We start from the raw sequence: 19,733 nt of genomic DNA, 5'->3' as shown, positions 1-19,733 counted from the left end.
ATTGACCCATTCATGAAACGCACTCGCATATTAGCTACACCCAATGCTCAAGTACGATCACAGTGCCCCCTTGTTGGTGCTTTGTAAGAGAAGATGGAGACTCAAATTTAAAAATAAAAATTGCATAAAGTAAAAGAAAGGCCCTTCACGGAGGGAAGTAGGGATTTGAAGAGGTGCCAGAGCTCAAAGCGAAAAACATAGAGATAAAAACATTTTGGGAGGCATTCTTTTCTTGTCAACGAGAATGATCGAGAAGTTCCCAATACTTTCCATGCTAGATATATCATAGGCGGTTCCCAAACAGAAATTAAAGTTTATTCCTTTTTCCACCATACTTTCACTTTCCATGGCTAGCAGTATCCATGGGTGCCTTCCATACCAACACTTTCCAAGGAACTTATTATTTGACAACATAAAGTAAATTTACTTTTCATTTTGGGACTAGGCATCCCAAATACCTTTGCCTTACTCTCGTGCAATGACAAGTGAATAAACACTCATCATGAGAATAACATATCTAGCATGGAAATATATTAGCCACCCCCTACCGATTCATGAGCAGTACGAGCACACAAAAGAGAAGTTTATTTTGGAAATTAGAGATGGCACATACAAATTTTCCTAGAACGACAAAAGAATACCACATATAGGTAGGTATGGTGGACTCATGTGGCAAAACTGATTTAAAGGGTTTTGGATGCACAAGTAGGGATCATACTTAGTGCAAAATGAAGGCTAGAAAAAGATTGAGAAGCGACCAACCAAGAAACGAATAATCTCATAAGCGAGCATTAAGCATAATTAACACAGAATAATGCACCACAACGAGGATGTAATTTCATTGCACAACTATTGACTTTCGTGCTTGCATAGAGAATCACAAACCTTAACACCAATATTCTTACTAAAGCATAATTAAGCATCAACATGACTCACATATCACATCATCTTATCTCAAAACTATTACAAGGAATCAAGTTTATTTTGTCCAATGACCTTCATGGACGTTTTTATTATATCCTTCTTGGATATCTATCACTTTGGAACTAATTTTCATGTGTTGCTTTTGTTAAGCTCAAACAAATATAAGTGAAGATCGTGAGCATAAAATTTCTTTCTCTCAAATTAATTTAAGTGAAGCAAGAGAGAATTTATTTAAAAACTTACTAACTCTCAAATAAATCTAAGTGAAGCAACAGAGAATTTCTTCAAAAATACTAAAGCACACCATGCTCAAAAAGACATAAGGGAAGCACTAGAGCAATTCCATCGCTCATAAAAATTTAAGTGAAGCATAGAGAGCAATTCTAACAAGTCATGGCATAATGTTGGCCCTCTCAAATAGGTGTGTCCAACAAGGATTCAAGACTTAAAACACAAATAAAACAAGCAAAGACTCATATCATACAAGACGCTCCAAGCAAAACTCATAGTATGCGACAAATAAAAATATAGCTTCGAGTAAAATACCGATGGTCGTTAGAAGAAAGAGGGGATGCCACTCGGGGCATCCCCAAGCTTAGTTGCTTGCTTCTCTTTGGATAATAGCTTGGGATGCCATGGGCATCCCCAAGCTTAGGCTCTTCTTACTCCTTATTCCTTCATCCATCGTAACATCACCCAAAACTTGAAAACTTCAATCACACGAAACTCAACAAAACCTTCGTGAGATCCGTTAGTATAAGAAAACAAATCACTACTATAAGTACTGTTGCAACCCATTCATATTTTATTCTTGCATTATATCTACTGTATTCCAACTTTTTTATGGCAAAAACTCTTAAAAGAAAACCATAGAATCATCAAAACAAGCACACAACGCAAAGAAAACAGATCTGTCAAAAACAGAACAGTCTATAGCAATCTGGAACTTTTGACCATTTTTGTAATTCCAGAAATTCTAAAAAAAAATAGGACAACCTGAGGAATTTGTATATTAATTTTCTGAAAAAGAATTGGTATTTTATCACGCTTCTATTAAAAATGAAAATTATTTTTGTGAGCGCGAAAGTTTCTGTTTTTCAGCAAGATCAAGTCAACTATCACCCAAGAAGATCCTATAGGCTTTGCTTGGCACAAACACTAATTAAAACACACAAAAACTCAATCATAACAATATCATAATTGTGCTAACACTCAAAAAAATAAGATAAAAATAAATTTTATCCATTTGGTTGCCTCCCAACAAGCGCTATTGTTTCATGCCCCTAGCTAGGCATAAATCAAGGATCTAAGTTTTGTCATCCTTGTTTCTAGATCCATAAGATGCCCTCCTGATTGATTCATATATTGTACTAATTTTTGTTCTAGGAAAGTGTTCCATACCCTTCCTTGGTGGAAATTGGAACTTAATATTGCCTTCTTTCATATCAATCACGGCACCGATAGTGCGTAAAAACGGTCTACCAAGAATAATTGGACAAGACATATTGCAATCAATATCAAGAACAATAAAATATGTGCGCACATAATTCCTAGTTGCAAGAATAAGAACATCATTAATTCTACCCATAGGCCTTTTAATAGTAGAATCCGCCAAGTGCATATTTAAAGAACATTCTTCAATATCAGTAAGACCAAGCACATCACACAAAGATTTCGGAGTTGTAGAAACACTAGCACCCATGTCACATAAAGCAAAACACTCATAATTTTTAATCTTTACTTTGATAGTAGGTTCCCATTCATCATGCAATCTTCTAGGAATTGAAACTTATAATTCCAATTTTTCTTCCAAATCATTCATCAAAGCATCAACAATATGTTAAGTAAAAGATTTATTTTGTTCATAAGAATGGGGTGAATTCATCATGGATTGCAACAAAGAAATACAATAAATCAAAGAGCAACTATCATAATTAAATTCTTTCTAATCCAAAAGAGTGGGCACATCACTAGTTAAAATTTTTACCTCTTCAAACCCACTTTTATCAATTTTCTCAACATGATTTTCACCCTCCAAATTACCGGGACGGCTTCTAGCTAAAGTTGACTCTTCTCCAGTCCAATTTTCATCAATCTTAATTTTACTAAACAAAGAATCAATAGAAGAAACACCAATCATTTTAAGATCTTCATCACTTTTATGAAAGCAAACACTAGAAAACTCTTTTTCTAAAAATTCTATTCTAGCACTAAGCATAGGGTTCTTTTCTTACTTTCATCCATACAAACATAAAGAGCTTTAATTGATTCCTCAACCTTAGGCACAAAAATTTTCATCTTGATATTTTCCACATCATGAGAAATTCCATCAACACTTCTAGACAAATCATCAATCTTATTCAACTTTTCTTCCATTGTAGCATTGAAAACTTTTTGTGTGTTGATAAATTATTTAATATTATTCTCAAGATTAGAGGTCTTCCTATTATTATTATAAGAAGGGTTACCATAGGAATTACAATAATTATTAGAGGAATTACTAGGAAAAGGCCTAGGATTAAAACTACCTCTATAACATTGTTATAGAAATTGTTTCACGAGATAAAATTCACATATATGGCATCATTATTTTGCTAAATCAAAGTAGAAAAAAGCACATAATTAAAATCAATAGGAGCACTTTTATTAGCAACCAATTTCATAAGAGCATCAACTTTTTCACTCAAAGAAGAAATTTCTTCAACCGAATTAACTTTTTTACTAGTAGGAGCTCTTTCAGTATGCCATTGTGAATAATTTGCCGTAATATTGTCAAGCAATTTGGTGGATTCACCCAAAGTTATTTCCATAAAAGTACCACCCGCGGCGGAATCTAAAAGATTACGAGAAAAAAAATCAACCATGCATAAAAAATGTGTATGGTCATGCAAAGATTTAACCCATGAGGTGGGCAATTCCTTAGCATCATTTTCATCCTTTCCCAAGATTGCGCAACATGCTCATGTTCAAGTTGCTTGAAATTCATGATCTGGGTTCTAAGGGAAATAATTTTTGTGGGTGGAAAATATTTAGTAATAAAAGCATCTAGCACTTGTCCCAAGAATCGATACTATGGCGAGGCAACAAAGAAAACCAAATTTTTGCATGATCTCGCAAAGAAAACAGAAATAATTTCAACTTCACAACATCATTGTCCACATCTTTTTTCTTTTGCATGTCACATAATTCCATGAATGTGTTAAGATGGGACACGACATCCTCATAAGGAGTACCGGAAAATTGATCTTTCGTAACAAGATTTAGCAAAGTGGTATTAATATCACAAGACTCCACACTAGTGGTGGGAGGAGCAACCGGAGTGCCAATAAAATCATTGTTGTTGGTATTGGAGAAATCACACAACTTGGTGTTCTCTTGAGTCATTGTGACTACGCAACAAGATTACACTCAAAAAATCTGGCAAGAAAACGATGAACAAAAAAGAGAGCGAATAAAACGACCAATTTTTGTGAAGTGGGGGAGAGGAAAACGAGAGGCAAATGGCAAAAAATGTAAATTGCGAGGAGATGAGATTTGTGATAAGGAACCTAGTAGATTTTGATGATGTCTCCCCGGAAACAGCGCCAGAAATTCCTTTTGATGTCTGCTAGAACTACGTCGGTATTTCCCCAAAGAGGAAGGGATGATGCAGCACAGCGACGACAGGTATTTTGCTCAGTGATGATACCAAGGTTATCGAACCAGTAGGAGAACCAAGCAACACTACGTAAATAGCACCTGCACACAAATAACAAATACTCGCAAGCCAACGTGTTAAAGGGGTTGTCAATCCCTTTCGGGTAACGGCGCCAGAAATTGGCAAACGGACGTGATAAAAATATGATAGATGGGATAAATAGATCTCGAATAAGATAAATTGCAGCAAGGTATTTTTATATTTTTGATTTAATATATCTGAAAATAAAAGCAAAGGAAAATAGAACGCAAAGGCAAATATATTAAAGAAGAGACTCGGGGGCCGTAGGTTTCACTAGTGGCTTATCTCAAGAAAAATAGCAAATGGTGAGTGAACAAATTACTATTGAGCAATTGATAGAACCTCAAATAATCATGACAATATCCATGCAATGATCATTATTTAGGCATCACATCCAAGATTAGTAGACCGACTCCTGTGTGCATCTACTACTATTACTCCACACATCGACCACTATCCAGCATGCATCTAGTGTATTAAGTTCACGGAGAAATGGAGTAATGCAATAAGAACGATGACATGATGTAGACAAGATCTATTTATGTAGAAATAGACCCCATCTTGTTATCCTTAATAGCAACGATACATACGTGTCCGTTCCCCTTCTGTCACTGGGATCAAGCACCGTAAGATCGAACCCGTCACAAAGCACCTCTTCCCATTGCAAGATAAATAGATCAAGTTGGCAAAACAAAACCCAAATATCGAAGAAGAAATATGAGGCTATAAGCAATCATACATATAAGAGATCAAACAAGACTTAAATAACTTTCATGGATAAAAGGAGATAGATCTGATCATATACTTACAGTTCATCGGATCCCAACAAACACACCGCAAAAGAGAGTTACATCATATGGATCCCCAAGAGACCATTGTATTGAGAATCATACGAGAGAGGAAGCCATCTAGATACTAACTATGGACCCGAAGGTCTACAAAAGACTACTCACGCATCATCGGAGAGGCATCAATGGACATAATGAACCCCTCCGTGATGGTGTCTAGATTGGATCTAGTGTTTCTGGAACTTGCGGTGGCTGGAATTGATTTTCGTCGACTCCCCTAGGGTTTCTAGAATATTGCGGTATTTATAGAGGAAAGAGGCGGTCCGGGGGGCACCCGAGGTGGGCACAACCCACCAGGGCACGCCTGGGCCTCCAGGCGCGCCCTGGTGGGTTGTGCTCCCCTCGTAGCACCCCCCAGGCGCTTCTCTGGCCCATTGGATGTCTTCTGGTGCAAAAAAACCCACAGAAAGTTTTGCTGCGTTTGGACTCCATTTGGTACTGATTTCCTGCGATGTAAAAAACATGCAAAAAAAGTAACTGGCACTTGGCACTATGTAAATATGTTAGTACCAAAAAATGATATAAATGACTATAAAATGATTATAAAACATCCAAGAATGATAATATAACAGCATGGAACAATAAAAAATTATAGATACGTTGGAGATGTATCAATCATCACCAGCCCTCCTCCATCGCCAATTTCAGGATGCTCACCGCCGTGCGTGAGTAATTCCATTGTAGGCTTGCTGGACGGTGATGAGTTGGATGAGATTTCACTATGTTCTAAGATTGATGTTGTTATGACTTTGCTATGCTTAATGCTTGTCACTAGGGCCTGAGTACCATGATTTCAGATCTGAACCTATTATGTTTTCATGAATATATTTGTGTTCTTGATCCTATCTTGCAAGTTATAGTCACCTACTACATGTTATGATTCGGCAACCCCGGAGTGACAATAGTGGGGACACTTCCCGGTGATGACCGTAGTTTGAGGACTTCATGTATTCACTAAGTGCTAATGCTTTGTCGGGTACTCTATTAAAAGGAGGCCTTAATATCCCTTAGTTTCCAATAGGAACCCACTGCCACGGGAGGGTAGGACAAAAGATGTCATGCAAGTTCTTTTCCATAAGCATGTATGACTATATTCGGAATACATGCCTACATTATATTGATGAATTGGAGCTAGTTCTGTGTCACCCTATGTTATAACTATTGCATGATGAATGCCATCCGACATAATTATCCATCACTGATCCATTGCCTATGAGCTCGTTTCATATTGATCTTTGCTAAGTTACTTTTCCGTTGCCACGGTTACGATTACTACAAAACTGCTACTGTTACTTTTGCCACTATTACCGTTACTTCCATACTATTTTGCTACTAAATACTTTGCTGCAGATATTAAGTCTTATAGGTGTGGTTGAATTGACAACTCAGCTGCCAGTACTTGAGAATATTCATTGGCTCCCCTTGTGTTGAATCAATAAATTTGGGTTGAATACTCTACCCTCGAATACTGTTGCGATACCCTATACTTGTGGGTTATCAGCCGTATAAGTATTTATGGCCCGATAATGTATAACGGGTTTATGGACCAATAACGTTCCGCATGGACCGATAATGTATAATGTGATACCTTATACATGCCATTCATGGACCAATAACGTTCCGCAAAATTGGCCGTAAACGAGTTAGAGTGTAAATCGTGTGTTTATGGCCCGACCATAACAGGTTGTTAATAGGCCGAAATGTATAACGGGTTTAATTCTATCGACATGCATCACGTGTCGTTAATGGGTCGTATTTGATGACGCTATGAAAACAGCCCAATGGGTTAACGGGCCACAAACGGGCCGAATGTAACCACGGGCTGAATTTGGCCCACAAGCAGAACAGGCCAGTAACGGGCCGTAAGTAACCGATTGCTGGAAATGAGCCCAAGAATAAATGGGCCCTTAGAAGGCCGAAATGTAACACGGCCTGGAAATGACCCAACGGAATAATGGGTCGTTAATGGGTGTAAAGTGTTACATTGTTCATTATGGGCCAGTTTCAACACGTGCCTTTAGTGGGCCAAGAGTTACAAAGGGCCTCGTATGGGCCGAAATACGTCATGGGCCATACATGGGCCAAAAGTTAAAATAGGCTGGAATCATATTGGATGGCCCAGATGACGCTATTGGGCCCAATTTGGATAGGCCATAATGGGTCGTGAGTTAGCGGGCTGCAAATGGGCTATATGCGAACATGTTGTTAACAAGATTTTTGTGGGTCGGCCCACTACCTTTTGACCAGGTCAAATGGGCCGGCCTTTTCATCTGAATGGGCCTTGCCATGTGTCGACGTATCATAGGCGCCTCCTGTCCAATGAGTGGATGACATATGTCACAACGCTGAGCTGACATGTGGTTCCTCTGGCCATTGAGAATTTTACACGTGGAAAATCCCCATTGGTTCGGGCTGTTATCGGGTTATCGGATCCACACCGGAACCCGATAGGTTAACGGCGACCCGTTACGGTGGATGCCACGTGTCGGTTACCTTTGACGAAAGCGCTGCCATGACGCGCCATTTATCGTCATGGAAGTGGACACTTCTGTGATAATAATTTTGGTATTGTCATGGAACACTTCTATGATAGCACATGTATGACTATCTTGACTCTGTCATAAAATCGTCATGGATATACATGCATGACAGAAAACGTGACCTAATGTGACAAACACGTATCATCACGGAAGTGTATTTTTTGTAGTGCAAGCCGCGGTTTAATACGGTTCTTAAATATAATAAAACACTTATTACAAACGTTTTAGTTAGAACACCCGTATGCAAACCGACAGCTTCCCCGAGAAGCCAAGGGAAAATGTGCTGAGCAGGATTTGTGCAGTTCTTCATCACAAATGTTTTAGATAGAACACCCGTATGCAAAGTGAGAGCTATGGTATTCCGCATTAAGCCAAGGGAAAATTCACTGCGCTGGATTTGTGCATTTCTTCAATGCAAACGGTTCAGATTGAATAAGGTATGCAAAGCCAGACTTCGACGCTAAGCCAAGAGAAAATCTGGCAAGCAGGATTTGTACCTCCCTCGACGCAAACAGTTTTTTCGGATGACCCGTGTGCAACCGCATACAGACAATTTGGTAAGATTTGCATCTGCCATATTGGGTATATTGCCATTTATCAAACTAGAAAGATTGACATTTGTTGATCTAGTAACATTGCCATTTGTCCACCTTGTAACACTGTCATTTTTCAAAATATGCAGCTAAAAATCACTAGCACTATCTAATTTTGCAACTAAAATTTAGTAATTAAGCATATATTTCATTCATAGATTAAGCAGTCGTTCTTTATACAAACAATTCAACTCGACAGTTGAACCGACCAAACTTTTCCCCAATTATTGCTGACCACGTACTGAAATACCTAGTTCAACTATATATACTAGCTAATTTTAAGTACGTTGTACAGTTCCACCACATCTATAGTCAGATGAACTGAACAAAATAGCCCCTAAATACTACTACTGTTACTACAGAGGGGCCTTGTACTACTTCTAGCAGTCTTTCCTCTTCCGAGCGCGCTTAGTGAGAGGCAGAGGAGGAGGAGCCTATTGACGAGCTGGACAACTACAATACGGTGCCTGCCGCTGCTGCACCTTCAGCGACGCTCACCTCGGACGCCCTCTACCACTCCAAACGACCCCTTTCGAAGCGGAGGGACTCCTCATAGATCTCCTGATTCCTCGCCTCTGCGTCAGTATGTGTTGCTGCCACGGCGGCGGTAAGGCTCTTTGCGTGCTCGACGAGACACTCCTCCTCCTCCCGCAGGAACTCGATGTAGCGTGTAAGGTCATTGGCACATGTGCGGGCCTCCACCTCCGCCTCCCGCCTTCGGGCAGTGGTGCCGGAGCGGGTGATGACCCCGGTGGTCGACGGTGGGTTGGCGGCCACGGCGACCACGACCACTACCTCCCGCCTTCGGGCCGCGATGGCGGAGCGGGTGATGGTCACGGTGGCCGATAGTGGGGTGGCAGCCATGGTGGCCACCTTCCGCCTTCGGTTCGCGACGGCGAAGCAGGCGATGGCCCTGGCTTTCGACGGTGGTGTGGTGGCCACGACAGCAGACGGTGTGGTGGCGGAAACAGCAGCGGGCAACTGCTGCCGACGGGCAACGGCGGCGGAGCATGTGGTGGGTGTTCCACGCACACCCAATAGGGACGGCAGACGCACTACACTACACCCGGGACTGAGCCGCCGCCGCGGTGTAGCCTCCCAACTGGAGCGGTGCCATTGGCGATTGTGGGAGAAGTAGATGAGATAAGCTACAGGGAGGGAGGGGAAAATGCGAAGCGGGACTTGACGGCCGTGAGGGTTTATATAGCAGGCTGGTAAGCATTTCGTTGTTAGGGGATTTCACCGAGTCGGGAGTGAAGCTTGCGCGGGAACCTGCGCGGTTGTGCGGGAACGAGCTCACCAACATTTGGCCAAAAGAACGCCCTCGCGCGCTGCTCAAGCTTGCGCTCGAAGCCGTCTGCGGCAGCGGGGTGACAAGACGTGCGAGAGGAGGATGAAAGGACACGTACACATATGGCTAAAAAAACGTTTGTGATTTAATTACCTACTACCCCCGTCCTAGTTTATAAGTAGGATTTAACTAATAAAATACAAACGCATGTCGCCAAAGAATATATCATTGGATTCGTATTTGAACATAGTTTCCAATTATATAATTTTTATAACATGCATTAACATTTTCTTGGTTAAATTTAAGGCCAAAGTGTGGCACAGAATATAAAGGGGACTAATAGACCAAGACGAAGGTAGTAGCACACGGCCGCTCTCTACGCAACCACGCAACTGCCGGCCGGCTTATAGGCAATCATTCCCTGCGTGTTTAATGATACGTCTCCAACGTATCTATAGTTTTTGATTGTTCCATGCTATTATATTATCTATTTTGGTTGTTCTATATGCGTTAATATGTTATTTTGTATGATTTTTGGGACTAACCTATTAACCTAGAGCCCAGTGCAAGTTTCTGTTTTTTTCCTTGTTTTAGAGTTTCGAAGAAAAGGAATACCAAATGGAATAGAACTTTCGCTGTGATATTTCTTGGACCAGAAGACACCTAGGAGACTTGGAGTGCAAGTCGGAAGATCCACGAGGCAGCCACAAGGGTGGAGGGCGCGCCCCCCAACCCGGCGGGCCCCTCGGTGGCCTCCTGACCTAGATCTTCCCCCTATATATACTCTTATACCCTAAAAACTTCCACGGGAGCCACGAAACCACTTTTCCACCACCGCAACCTTCTGTACCTGTGAGATCCCATCTTGGGGCCTTTTCCGGCATCCTCTTGAAGGGGGATTCGATCACGGAGGACTTCTACATCAACACCATTGCCTCTTCAGTGAAGCGTGAGTAGTTTACCACAGACCTACGGGTCCATAGAAAGTAGCTAGATGGCCTTTTCTCTCTCTTTGATTCTCAATACAAAGTTCTCTGATGTTCTTGAAGATCTATTCGATGTAATACTCTGTTGAAGTGTGTTTGTCGAGATCCGATGAATTGTGGATTTATGATCAGCTTATCTATGAATATTATTTGAATCTCCTATGAATTCTTTTATGCATGATTTGATATCTTTGCATGTCTCTTCGAACTATCGATTTGGTTTGGTCAACTAGATTGGTTTTTCTTGCAATGGGAGAAGTTCTTAGCTTTGGGTTCAATCTTGCAGTGTTTGATCCTAGTGACAGAAGGGGAACCGACATGTATTGTATTGTTGCCATCGAGGATAACAAGATGGGGTATTCATCATATTGCTTGAGTTATTCCCGCTACATCATGTCATCTTACTTACTGCATTACTCTGTTCTTATGAACTTAGTGCTCTAGATGCAGGCAGGAGTCAGTCGATGTGTGGAGTAACAGTAGAAGATGTAGAATCGTTTTGGTCTACTTGACACAGCTGTGATGCCTATATTCATGATCATTGCCTTAGATATCATCATAACTTTGCACTTTTCTATCAATTGCTCGACAGTAATTTGTTCAGCCACCGTAATAATTCTTTTCTTGAGAGAAGCGTCTAGTGAAACCTATGGCCCCCGGGTCTATTTCCATCATTCGAGTTTCCGATCTACAATTCTAATTTCCTATTTACTTCCATTTGCAATCTTTTACTTTTCGTTCCATAAACCAAAAATACCAAAAATATTACTTTACCTTATCCATCTCTATCAGATCTCACTTTGTGAATAACCGTGAAGTGATTGACAACCCCTTTGTCGCGTTGGTTGTAAGTTGGTGTTTGTTTGTGCAGGTATTCGGTGGCTTGTCGTGTTTTCTCCTACTGGATTGATACCTTGGTTCTCAAACTGAGGGAAATACTTATGCTACTTTGCCGCATCACCCTTTCCTCTTCAAGGGAAAAACCAACGCATGCTCGTTGCCGGGGAGATCTACGCCAAGCCAAGACATACCAAGTACCCATCAGAAACACTCATCCCTCGCATTACATTATTTTCCATTTGCCTCCCGTTTTCCTCTCCCTCACTTCTAAAAGAATTTTTGAAAAGATTTGCCTTTTCTTCGTCCCTCTTCCGTTCTCTTCTTCGTTTGCTTATTGTGTGCTCGTTTGTTAGATTTGTTTGCCACCACCATGTCTGAAACTAGGGATGTTATCACTAAAAATCTCGAGGAGAATCTTGAAATTTGCTCTTTGTACCCCGTAGCTGAAAAGCCTCCTAATTACAAAACTAAAATCTTTCATATAGGAGATGGTAATATTATCGGAAAAAGTATTATTCAAGAATTCTTTGATTGTACGAGATCCTTGCCTATTAACAAAAGAACTATTCTTCTTGAGACAAATTGTTATGTTGATGCTATTGTGATGCTTGTTGAGAAATTAGAAAGAAAATTTGTGCATCTTCATCCCGCTTTGCAAACGGTGTTTTATGAACTTCCTAAAATCAATCATCCCATAGCTAAAAAGATTGCCACTATTATTCTTATTCGTGAATTTGATTTTATTATCCAAGAAGCTAGGGATATTTTTTCTTTCTATAAAAAGGATGTTGAACACCCTCCAATTATAGATATCATGCATGATAAAGAAACTATGCGTAGTTTGGAATCTAGAGATTATCAAATTTATAGTGAAAATCTTAGGAAAAGAGTTTGGCATTCTGAGATCTCTCAATCTTTGTATCTTGAAACCTTTGAAGAGTTTGATTGGATAACTAGGGGAATTTATATAGGGTTTAATAGACATTGGTTGAATAAAATGATGAAGGAACCAGTTAAAAACGAGCTATGTATTTTGTATGCTGACATATACGGTGATGATCCCGATTATGGGTTTATGAATGTTAAGATCACCAATCAAAGTCCCTTTCATGATTTAAGTTCATCTAATAGGAGAGAAATAAAAGAAATAATAGAAATTCTAAGATGAGTCTTGGAAGACTTCATGAGAAAAGAATTGCATGCCGAAGATGAGAACACTTAGATCTACTCGTGTTTTTATGCCTAGCTAGGGGCGTTAAACAATAGCGCTTGTTGGGAGGCAACCCAATTTTATTTTTGTTCTTGATTTTTAGGTCCTGTTTGCTATAAATATTTCATCTAGCCTATTGTTACACATGGTTTTATGTTTTAATTAATGTTTGTGCCAAGTAAGACCCTTGGGATAGCTTACGGTGATAGTTGATTTGTTCCTGCTGAAAAATAGAAACTCTTGCACTAGGAGATTAGTTTTCCTTTTTAACAGAAGCACGATAAAATACTTATTCTTTTTGCAGAGGATGTATAAACAAATTTTCTAGGACTTCCTAATTTATAAGGATTTTTGGACTGACATAAGTATTCTAAATATCCATATTGCTACAGACTGTTCTGTTTTTGACAGATTCTGTTTTTCGCGTGTTATTTGCTTATTTTGATGCATCTATGGCTAGTATCGGGGGGTATGAACCATGGAAAAGTTGGAATACAGAAGATATTACACAAATGTAAATAAAGAATGAGTTCACAACAGTACTAAAAGTGGTGATTTATTTTCTTATACTAACGGAGCTTACGAGATTTTCTGTTGGAGTTTTGTGTTGTGAAGTTTTCATGTTTTGGGTAAGGATTTGATGGACTATGGTATAAGGAGTGCCAAGAGCCTAAGCTTGGGGATGCCAAAGGCACCCCAGGAAGGCATCCCCTCTTTTGTCTTCGTTTATCGGTAACTTTACTTGAGGCTATATTTTTATTCACCACATGATATGTGTTTTGCTTGGAGCGTCTTGTATGATTTGAGTATTTGCTTTTTACTTTGCCACAATCATCCTTGCTGTACACACCTTTTGGGAGAGACACGCATGAATCGTGATTTATTAAAATACTCTATGTGCTTCACTTATATCTTTTGAGCTAGGCAATTTTGATCTAGTGCTTCACCTATAGCTTTTTAGAGCATGAAGGTAGTTTTATTTTATAGAAATTAATGAACTCTCATACTTCACATATATTATTTTGAGAGTCTTTAGAATAGCATGGTAATTTGCTTTGGTTATAAAATTATTCCTAATATGATAGGCATCCAAGAGGGATATAATAAAAACTTTCATATAAAGTGCATTGAATACTACGAGAAGTTTGATTCCTTATGATTGTTTTGAGATATGAAGATGGTTATATTAGAGTCATGCTAGTAAGTAGTTGTGAATTTGAGAAATACTTGTGTTAAAGTTTGCGAGTACCGTAGCATGCACGTATGGTGAACCATTATGTGATGAAGTCGGAGCATGATTTATTTATTGATTGTCTTCCTTATGAGTGGCGGTCGGGTACGAGCGATGGTCTTTTCCTACCAATCTACCCCCCTAGGAGAATGCACATAGTACTTTGTTTCGATGACTAACAGATTTTTGCAATAAGCATGTGAGTTCTTTATGACTAATGTTGAGTCCATGGATTATACGCACTCTCACCTTTCTGCCATTGCTAGCCTCTCTAGTACCGTGCAACTTTCGCCGGTACCATAAAACCACTACGTGCCTTCCTCAGAACAGCCACCATACCTACCTATTATGACATTTCCATAGCCATTCCGAGATATATTGCTATGCAACTTTCCACCTTTCTGTTTATTATGACACGCTCCATCATTGTCATATTGCTTTGCATGATCATGTAGTTGACATTGTATTTGTGGCAAAGCCACCATTCATCATTTATTATACATGTCGCTCTTGATTCATTGCACATCCCGGTACACCGCCAGAGGCATTCACATAGTCATATTTTGTTCTAAGTATCGAGTTGTAATCTTTGAGTTGTAAGTAAATAAAAGTGTGATGATCTTCATTATTAGAGCATTGTCCCATGTGAGGAAAGGATGATGGAGACTATGATTCCCCCCACAAATCGGGATGAGAATTCGGACGAAAAAAAGAGGTCAAAAAATGAGAGAAAAGAAAGAAGGGGCAATGTAAATATCCTTTTTACCACGCTTGTGCTTCAAAGTAGCACCATGATCTTCATGATAGAGAGTCTCCTATGATATCACTTTCATATACTATTGGGAATTTTCATTATAGAACTTGGCTTGTATATTCCAATGATGGGCTTCCTCAAAATGCCCTAGGTCTTTGTGAGCAAGCGAGTTCGATTCACACCCACTTAGTTTCTTTTTGATCTTTCATAAACTTATAGCTCTAGTGCATCCGTTGCATGGCAATCCCTACTCACTCACGTTGATATCTATTATTGGGCATCTCCATAGTCCGTTGATAGGCCTAGTTGATGTGAGACTATCTCCTTCTTTTTGTATTCTCCACAACCACCGTCTATTCCACCTATAGTGCTATATCCATGGCTCACGCTCATGTATTGCATGAAAGTTGAAAAAAGTTTGAGAACGTCAAAAGTATGAAAAATTTGCTTGGCTTGTCATCAGGGTTGTGCATGATTTAAATAATTTGTGTCATGAAGATGGAGCATAACCAAACTATATGATTTTGTAGGGATAAGCTTTCTTTCGCCATGTTATTTTGAGAAGACATAATTATTTGTTAGTATGCTTGAAGTATTATTGTTTTTATGTCAATATTAAACTTCTGTTTTGAATCTTACGGATCTGAAAATTCATGCCACAATAAGGAGAATTACATGGATAAATATGTTAGGTAGCATTCCACATCAAAAATTCTGTTTTTATCATTTACCTACTCGAGGACGACCAGGAATTAAGCTTGGGGATGCTTGATATGTCTCCAACGTATCTATAATTTTTGATTGTTCCATGCTATTATATTATTTGGTTTGGATGTTTTATATGCATTAATATACTATTTTATATGATTTTTGGGACTAACCTATTAACCTAGAGCCTAGTGCAGTTTCTGTTTTTTTCCTTGTTTTAGAGTTTCGTAGAAAAGAAATACCAAACGGAGTCCAAACGGAATAAACTTTCGTGATGATCTTTCTTGGACCAGAAGACACCCAGGAGACTTGGAGTGCAAGTCAGAAGAGCCACGAGGCGGCCACACGGGTGGAAGGCGCGCCCGGGGGGGGGGGGGCGCCCCCAACCTTGTGGGCCCCTCAGTGGCCTCTTGACCTAGATCTTCCTCCTATATATACTAATATGCCCTGAAAACTTCTAGGGGAGCCACGAAACCACTTTTCCGCCGCTGCAACCTTCTATACCCGTGAGATCCCATCTTGGGGCCTTTTTCGGCATCCTGCCGAAGGGGGATTCGACCACGGAGGGCTTCTACATCAACACCATTGCCTCTTCGATGAAGCGTGAGTAGTTTACCACATACCTACGGGTCCATAGCAAGTAGCTAGATCTCTCTCTCTCTCTCTCTCTCTCTCTCTCTCTCTCTCTCTCTCTCTCTCTCTGATTCTCAATACAAAGTTCTCCTCGATGTTCTTGGAGATCTATTCGATGTAAAACTCTTTTGCCGTGTGTTTGCCGAGATCCGATGAATTGTGGATTTATGACCAGCTTATGTATGAATATTATTTGAATCTCCTCTGAATTATTTTATGCATGATTTGATATCTTTGCAAGTCTCTTCAAACTATCAATTCGGTTTGGACAACTAGATTGGTTTTTCTTGCAATGGGAGAAGTGCTTAGCTTTGGGTTCAATCTTGCGGTGCTCGATCCTACTGATAGAAGGGCAACTGACACGTATTGTATTATTACCATCAAGGATAATAAAATGGGGTTTTCATCATATTGCTTGAGTTAATCTCGCTACATCATGTCATCTTACTTAATGCATTACTATGTTCTTATGAACTTAATACTCTAGATGCAGGCAGGAGTGGGTCGATGTGTGGAGTAATAGTAGTAGATGCAGAATCGTTTCGGTCTACTTGATGCGAACGTGATACTTGTATTCATGATCATTGCCTTAGATATCGTCATAACTTCGTGTTTTTCTATCAATTTCTCGGCAGTAATTTGTTCAGCCACCATAATAATTCCTTTCTTGAGAGAAGCGTCTAGTGAAACCTATGGCCCCGGGTCTATTTTCCATCATTCAAGTTTCCGATCTACAATTCTAGTTTCCTATTTACTTTCCTTTGCAATCTTTTACTTTCCATTCCATAAGCCAAAAATACCAAAAATATTACTTTACCGTTTATCCATCTCTATCAGATCTCACTTTGCGAATAACCGTGAAGGGATTGACAACCCTTTTGTCGCGTTGGTTGCAAGTTGGTGTTTGTTTGTGCAGGTATTCGGTGGCTTGTCTCGTTGTCTCCTACTAGATTGATACCTTGGTTCTCAAAACTGAGGGAAATACTTACGCTAATTTGCTGCATCACCCTTTCCTCTTCAAGGGAAAAACCAACGCAAGCTCAAGAGTTAGCACTCAACTGCTCTATGCGTGTGGTTGCTCACGGTTGAGGCGGTCGCCGCACGCTCTGCCCTCGTCCCTCCATGTGCGCTGCCGGTGTTGGGGGCCGGCGCATGATCATGTACGTTGGTGTTGCCATTATGCATGCGGTTGCGCCGGGTGCGGCGCCACAATGCAGTTACCCGCTGCAAAAACTGCCATGCGGACGCGCCAAGAATCTAGGCCGCTCGGCTCCCATTTATTCATGCGGCTATTTACCTTCATCTCTCGTGCCACACGACACAATAAGCACACCCACGATGACACATACATAGAGGACATCCAGCGGTTCCAATGGCGCTCTTCGTGGCTCCAATGGTGCTGCCACCGGCCGACGACGACAACGGCGTGCAGTTAACCACGCATCACGTAGTGGACACCCACGTGAGGGGGAAGGCCCTCTCGGTGGTGTACACGAACGAGCCAGTCTCGGTGGAGAGCTCCATCCAAACTATGGAGCAGTTGCTTGCTGGGGACAAGTACCAAGTGGCTGGCTTCGACCTCGAGTACACCATCGGTCGTGTCAGGCACGATCAGAAGGTTGTTGTCGCCCAGTTGTGGGTACGACATGACGTCCTCGTCTACCACTACCACCTGGCCACAAGGCCTTGCGAGTATTTCTCCAGGTTTATCAACAGCCACAGCTACAGTTTCTCTACGATGGACACAACCAATGATCTAAAAGCGCTCAAGGTTTCGGGCTTGAAATGTCAGAATCTTGTCAACATGCAGGACCACTACAAGGTCTGCGGCAGCGACAACAACAAACAGAACTCCCTTATTGACCTCGCCTCAGACATCATCGACCCCTACTACATGAAGATGAAGGATGAGAGCAAGAAGGACAAGAACGCATGGCACAATGTCTAGCATGAGAGACTAGATGAACAACACGTCAAGTACGTGGTCAAGGACGTGTACACAAGCTACGAGATGTACAGGCGGATCGTTGACATGAGGAAGTGTCTTCTTCCTGCCCAGACGAGGGATCGAGCCATAGAGCAGTGGCGGGAGCGTCACAAGAAGTAGAAGACTAGACGAACGTTTCTCCTAGTTTAGAATGCATGCAATTGTTTATTGAGGTGTGTGGGATTGATCGGTATAGTCACTTATGTAATTGGATGTTTATTTCAGTTATATATATATATATATATATATATATATATACACACACACATAGATATATATATCACATATATAAATGTTATTCTTCTATAGACAGAGAAAATCACATGACTTATTAGCAGCAATCGTCTGTGGTATTATTGGTCTTCACACACATATCTGATTATGGACATGTTTGCCGCGTATCACACACATCTTGTTCAGTTGGACTGTTTCTGTTGTCTTGGCTCATCGCAAACAGTTCATCCGAGTGAATTGTATGCCCTCCATCGCACACTCCTTGATTTGGATGACCGTTTTCTATTGTGTTGCCTAATCACACACAGTTCATCCTAGTGAACTGTATGTCGTATATCGCACACACCCTCATCTGGCTACCCGTTTCTGTTGTTCTGCCTCATCGCAAACGGTTCTTCTGGATTAACCATTTGGCACGCATCGCACAAGCAACTCTAATCTGAACCATGTTTGATGTCACTGCCATCGCAAATGTTTTGCATCTTTTTTGACGGTTTTATTTCATCACCGTTTTTTATTAATGCATCACACACAGTTTCATCGAAGGGTCTCTGATTGGACTGTCGCATTCGGACCAACCTGCAGTAGTATGAAAGAGCTGAAGGTTAGGCTCTCCCCAATGGGAGACCGCTGGGGCCCGGGGAAGATCGATCTAAGATCAGTCTCCACCCGATGCAGCCTGTCCTTGGTGTGCCAACTGATGGTGCATGATTCCGCCAGTACCCTCGGTAGGGTAGCTAGCGTGGATGGAATTTAGATCGGAGGTCACACAATGTTTTTATGAGGTTCATGCCTCTGGCAAGGACTAATACCCTATGCCCTGCTGTAGGATTGAAATTAGGTCTAGAGGGGGGTGATTAGACTACTTGACCAAATAAAAATCTAGCCTTTTCCCAATTTAAAGTCTTGGCAGATTTTAGCAACTTAGCACAAGTCAAGCAATCAACCTACACATGCAATTCTAAGAGTGTAGCAGCGGAAAGTAAAACATTTCATATGAAGGTAAAGGGAAGGGTTTGGAGAAGGCAAACACAATATAGACTAGTAGAACACTCGTGCGTTGCCACGGGCCTTTTTTCGATTACACATATATGAATAAAATTCATAGTCCTCTCTTTGTCTACCATCCACCATATCTCCCACCCTCTCTCTCTGGGTTTCACCCTCTCTCTCTCTCTCACCCTATTAATGTTTGGCGGCTACAGTAAATATCCTAGAAGCTTAAACATTAAAGGA

This window comes from Triticum aestivum, chromosome 2A (assembly GCF_018294505.1).
Source record: "Triticum aestivum cultivar Chinese Spring chromosome 2A, IWGSC CS RefSeq v2.1, whole genome shotgun sequence".
In the NCBI taxonomy this organism is placed as follows: Eukaryota; Viridiplantae; Streptophyta; class Magnoliopsida; order Poales; family Poaceae; genus Triticum; species Triticum aestivum.
Note: the sequence above shows the minus strand (reverse complement) of the source record.